The sequence below is a fragment of the Quercus robur genome, chromosome 5 (genome assembly GCF_932294415.1).
Source record: "Quercus robur chromosome 5, dhQueRobu3.1, whole genome shotgun sequence".
NCBI classification, from domain to species: domain Eukaryota; kingdom Viridiplantae; phylum Streptophyta; class Magnoliopsida; order Fagales; family Fagaceae; genus Quercus; species Quercus robur.
The window spans coordinates 42,324,139-42,330,655 of NC_065538.1; the positions used below are offsets into that span (position 1 = coordinate 42,324,139).

The window sequence follows — 6,517 nt, forward strand, 5'->3', positions numbered from 1 at the left end:
TCCAAATCGCAAGATAGTTTCTCTTGTGGAGGGAGATGTGGAAATAGAAGATGAAGATGAGTCAACACTAGTTTCTCATGAACCTATTGATTACAATAAGGAGGTGATCTATGCTAACCAAGGAAAGTCAGTTGTTGTTCAAAGAAGTCTCAAGGTAGCCTATGTAGAAGATGAATGGCTTTGGAATAATATATTCCACACAAAATGCACTTATCATGGAAAAGTTTATGACGTTATCAGTGATGGTGGAAATGAGAATGTTGTTACAATAACTACGATGGAAAAGTTGAAGTTAGAAACTGAAAATCATCCTTAACCATGCAAACTCCAGTGGCTTCGCAAAGGCAATGAGGTGAAAGTAAATAAGAGGTGTTTAATTTAGTTTTCTATTGGCAAGAATTATTATAATGATTCAATAATTTGTGATGTTATACCCATGGATGTATGTCATTTATTACTTGGTAGACCATGGTAGTATGATAGGAAGACTAGTCATGATTGTTTCAAAAATACTTATTCTTTTGAAAAAGATGGGGTTAAAATAACTTTGGCTCCGTAGACACCTCATTTTGTACTCGTTAATAAATTTTGGTCCCCGTCCCCAATGATGAGCTCGACATATGTCAACTAAGGTGTGGACGCAATGCGCAATCGATGCCGCTTCTCTTTGAGGAGTATGCCTCGGCCAAGTGGATCAAGATGGAGAAAAAGGGAAGGAGTCGCCACCTAGTTTTATGGTCTAGGAACCATGTATATAGTGCCCTTACATGGAAGGACTAATCTTACTACCAGAGTATGGGTTCGGAGTTTAGGTACAATTTTGAGAAGGTGTTAGGCACCCACATCTTAATCTTAGTAAAGGCATGTTTAATATTACATTTTAAAACTCGCACACACACACACACACACACACTAGCATACATCTAAGCATACAACATGGCATTTCATCCCAAACCTAACATACATCTATCATGCTTCTCATCACACCCCAAACCCTAGCATTCATCTATCATGCTTTTCATCTCATCTCATCTGAGCAAGCAAACAATCATAGGCAAGGCAATAAGTATATATGACAGAAACTTAGACATATCAAAGTTTAAACAAACATATGATATCACCAAAACATCTAAAGCATATCATTCAACAAAGCATATTCATACTCATCATCAGGGTGAACCCATATGTATGTTCATGTGAGTGTATGATTTACCTCACGTATCTTATTGCATCATAGCACCTATGGCATCAATGCATGATCATGTGAATGCATGTTAATGGCATTAAAGCAAGAAATAAAAGAAACCATAATCTTGCACGTTAAAGGCGAGCATGTAAAAAAACAGAGAAACGGAGTCTCAAAAACATATAAGAAGGTCAAAACAGAGGCATATTATGTAAAAGGAGTGAAGAGACAAAAGCAAAAAACTTAGATTAGGGTTTTTGGGCATGAGTATGCGTATACATACATAGGCCTTTGTACGTAGGTCAATTGTATGCGTACGCATACTTGGAGCTTGCCTACACATGTAGGAAGCATGCACATGCAGACACACCCTAAACCATAACCTAGAAACATAGAAAATGAACAGAACATTAAAACAACAAATCTAGCAACCTAGCATGCTTTAAAACATAAGAACTATATAAACCTAAACTACACAAACATATTAACACATAAATAAAAGCAAGAAAACAGATAAAAACGTGATCAAAATGAAGAAATGAAAAGAAAAATTTTAGAACTTGATACCTCAAACAAGAAACTTTTCAAGCTTGATTTTGACTGTTCCCCTTAGTTAATCTATTCACGATCAAATACAAAAGTGATTAGTAATCTTAAACTCGAAAGATCAAGACCAAAAAAGGTCTCAATGAAATAAAATTGACTTGAGAATGTTTTGTGAAAAACTCCCTCTTTGATTCACTAGAAACTATTTCTAGTGAATCTTAGGTTTTCCCTTAGGATTTTTAGTGTGCCTTTGAAATATACCATGTAAGGTTTTATATAGTTGAATCCCTAGTGGGTTCCCGAAAGGTAAGAAATGCAAAGGAAAATTCAAGAATGCATAAAAAATGTTAGAAATACCCTCAGTTGGGTAAAAGCCACAAAAACCCTCAGAGCATCCCCAATGGATTGAAAACATCAAAAATATCGCTCAGCAGATCAGAAGTTGCCAAGGAAACTACCCTATAAGTTCAAATCATCGACCACATCCCTAGTAAAGTACAATATCATGGAAGGACTCCCCTGCGGGTCCAAGGCATAAAGGCAACCCCTCTTGATTTGTGAAGAAAAACTTCCCCATAGAGATTATAAAACCCCCTCGTGGGTAGAATCAACACAAGTTCCCCAGTTAGCCATAAAGAAGAAGAAGAATCTTCCCCACTGGACCACACACTATCAAGGACTTCCTCGTGGGTCACAATCACCACCAAACTTCTTAGCAATTTACCATCCCTAATGAACTACATACCAAGAAGACTCCCTCGTGAGTCACCTGCATATTCCTCAGTAAATCATATTCCCAATGAGTCTTCCATCATCCCCAGTGGATTCTTCACCCAAGACTCCCTCGTGGGTTGAAACACCAAGGCCACTTGTGCACATATCCTATGAGAATTGAATATGCAAGCACAAACCTATACAAGTTAGAAGAGATGAATACAAAATTTGTGCACATATCCTGCGGGAATTGGATATACAGGCACAATAGAAGAGATAGATATAGAGACAGAGACCAAGGTCACCCTGAGGCAAGAGCTTCACCAGAACAGATAGAGATAGAGATGGAGAAGACAAGTATTAGCCAGAGACGTAAGCCACTAAGAGAAGTTTAAGGCAAGAGCCCCAGATGGACACCATAGAGATGTATCCTTTTAAGCTCGTAAGAGCACATTATTTGTTGGTTGGTTGATGGTTGTGGTTGTTGGCCTTGTTTGTTTTTCTTTTTTAAGTGACTCTAGGATACTGAGTCACTCGTCTTTTCCTTGCAATTGGCAAAGTAGGTTCTGGGATAGTGAGCCTGTCATTGCTCGTTTCTTAAGCAACAAAGGTGGGAATTTAGACATATGAATCCTATGTGACTCTTTAGAGTTGCACCCTGTCTCAGGTATGTGTGTTATGTACCGTGTGCGCGGGTTGGGCCTGAGTTGTACATGGAAACAAAATGTTTTATATTTTATTCTTTTGATTCCGTTAGCGGAGCTCACAAATCAAAAGAGTGGGCATTTGTAGACATTGCATTTTGTACCCCTTACGACTCGGGCCCCTGTTCCCGAATGATACTAAAATTCTAAAGCCCAAGTTTGTTTTAAGGCCCGATCAGGTTACAAATTGACTTGAGAAATGTTAAAATGGAAAATATAACTTTTTTGTGAGTGAATAAATATATTTTTGGAAAATAAAGGCCAAGGAAACCCTCGGCCTGCATACGCAAACAAGGACCTACGTATGCAGGTCTAATGCATGTGTATGCAGACACAGACCTACACATGCAGCTAAGGTTTCAAAAACTATTTAAGACAATTTTTTTGCATTAAAGACTGAGGTTTGGAATGAATTTCACATCATCTAGGAGCCATTCCAAACCCCCATTTTATATTTGGAGAAATGATTTTTTTTTTTTTTTTTTAACTAAACTACACATAGTTTAGTGGGGGCATAAACTACATGTAGTTTAGCCATTAAATGCCTTCCCGTCTCTTCATTTTTCTTCAACATTCACCAACCGTTTATTTTTTCCTGCTCATTATCTTCATCTTCCTCATCTCTTCATATCCTTTTTAACTCCACACTTCCCTCTTTCTTTACAAAAACCTTACTCCTCTCCCACTTCTTCTCACAATCTAATTCTTCTTTCAAATTTCTTATCTGAAACTCTCTCATCTTCTCAAACTCTCTCATCTCATCCATAGCACCCAAGTCCAAGAAAACTTCCTACGTGCTCCCTAATGATGCCTTCAACCTCACGCATTGGAATGGAGTGGTAAGGCTAAACGAGTCCCCTCCATTGACATACAGGCCACAAGATCATCTTTCAGAGGGCGCAAGGACTAGATTGGTAAGTTTTTTAAACTTTTCTCATTTTCCAGTTCTTCTTTGATCTTCAGTTTTAATCTATTTTTGGACATGCAAATGCTTGGGTTTTGCTATGGGATGGGTTTAGATGAAAACTTGACACCTTAGGAGGGGTAGGAACATGTTTAGGATGAGTTTTGATCAAAACGTGCTTGAAACTATTGAAGAACAATTCTCTGTCTGTGTTTATGCGTACATGGATTTGAGCCTGCGTACGTGGCTTGTATTCATGCATATGCGGCTCGTCATTATGCATACGCGGGCTTATTCATGCGTACACATATCTATTCTTAAGTTTCTATGAATGCGGTTTCCAACCTACGTATGTGTACATAGTGTTTGTGTATGTAGACATGGGCCTGTGTGTGCATGTCACCAGACATACACCTTATTTTAACTCATTTTTTATTTTGTTCTTATCCAAATGCAAATATAACACCCTATTTTCATCCTTTGGCAGACTTTGCCTCCATTTTTAGGTAGGGAAGCACTAATTGTGTGGCAGTATGATATAGGATTCTTATTTCGGAAACAAGAGCCCACATTTGTGCAACGGGCTTTGAGCCAATCATCCCTTACTACAAAAAGCGTGCAACATTGGTGGTGGTATAGGTAAAAATTTAACCTACTCAGCTATAGTGCACAACCATCTATAGTTGTGCACTGTAGCTCAAAGCTAAAATCAAATAATATTTTTTATTCCCACCTCTCATTAAAATAATATTTCTTTCTTTCGTTTTTCTCTTTCTTTTTTCCTCCGTTTCACCCGTTTCACTCACACTCTCTCTCAATAAAATAAAATAAAAAACTCTCGCCTTTCTTTCTCCTACTCCGATTCATCATCCTCATCACCCATCTTCGAAGCCCAAGTTCGTTCATCCATCATCCTCACCGAAGCTCACTGAAGCTCTTTATTCAATCAGCCACCGTCGATCCACACACCATCGCCGACCCGATTCATCATCCTCCTCACTCATCTTCAAAGCCCAACTCTATTTATCCATCATCTCAAAATTTTTACTCAAATTCTTTTCTTTTTCTTCTCAATTTTTTTCTCTTTTCTCAATTTTTTCTTTGCTGTATAAGGGTCTCTTCTTTTGTTGTGTGGGTGTGGGTGTGGTGGGTCATTGGCATCATGGTCATGCCATGGCTATGGTGGGTCATCGGTTTCGGGTCATGTTGTGGGTGTGGGTTGCCGTGGGTTTTATTTTTGTGGTTATGGGTTGATTTTCTTAGGTAGTTGTGGGTTGATTTTGGTGACTGTGGTGGTAGGCTTTGTGAAGTGGTGGTCAATCAATGGTAGTGGTTGTGATTGTTGTTTACTATAGTAGATATATTATTTTATTGTGTTGAAAGCTAAAATAAAACCACTAATGCTGGGTGTTTTGTAAAGTGAGAAGGTAAAATAGATAAAGTAGCTTTTGGTGAAGCCAAATAACTAAAATTATGGATCTACCAATGTGGTTGCTTTTACCCCTAACAAGGAAATGGTGGCCTTCATGGGACGAGAGAACAAAGTTGAATTGTTTACAAACTTGTATTGGTGGTGCAAAATTGACAGAAAGGATCCGAAAGGCACTTGAAGACCAAGATGGTGAACCACCTCTAAGAGTTCAAAGGTATGTACTTGATGAATGTCAAAAATGGAATTTGGTCTAGGTTGGGTGGAATAATGTTGCCCCATTTGAACCTAATGAAGTAGATATGCTTTTAGGATTTCCAAGGAATCACATAAGGGAAGGTGGAATAATTCGAATTGAAATATAAAATCGTTTGTAATTCATTCCAGGCTAACACAGTAGCATACCATCTCTCAGTCTTGAAAGACATGTTCTTAGGAGGTATCAATCTTCTTTCTCTTTTCTCTAGGATAAATGGTGCAGAACTTTCCCCACATCGACTTGGTATCCCTTTGAAGAATGTTGTGCTGGTTAAGATTTCAAAAATATATTAAAATATTGTCAGGAGTTGGTTGGAGCAAATAAACTATAAAAGGAATTTGATTGACCATGCAGAAGTGCAGCAACTAAATGGTGACCGGTTGGAGCAGTTGATGAACTCATTAGGTGGATTTGATCCTATAGTTGGTGGGAGCCCATGTAATAATCTTGCAGGTAGCAATAGGCATCATCGAGATGGATTTGAGGGTAAAGAATCTGCCCTCTTCTATGATTACTTTTGTATTCTAGACTAGTTTAAATGTAACATGACAAAAAAAAATCAATGAATTTCTTGTAAAGGGGCCTTTCTTCTTGGTACTTGTATTTAATTTGAATTTCTTGGATCCTCATGGTCACCATAACAATCTAGGGATATATTCTCGAATATTTTGATGAACAACATAGGATCCTTGCTGGCCTTTTGCTTCATATTGCGGTTAAAATAATGCAAACCCAAGTGCAGATTTTTCACAAGTAATAATATCTCGGTGAGTAC

The 6,517-nt window shown here is 38.0% G+C and overlaps 1 pseudogene; it reads left to right on the forward strand.

Moving 5' to 3' along the window:
• LOC126725991 (DNA (cytosine-5)-methyltransferase DRM2-like) overlaps nt 1-6,275 on the forward strand; it is a 46,774-nt pseudogene extending 40,499 nt beyond the window's left edge.
• The last annotated feature ends 242 nt before the right edge of the window (nt 6,276-6,517 follow it).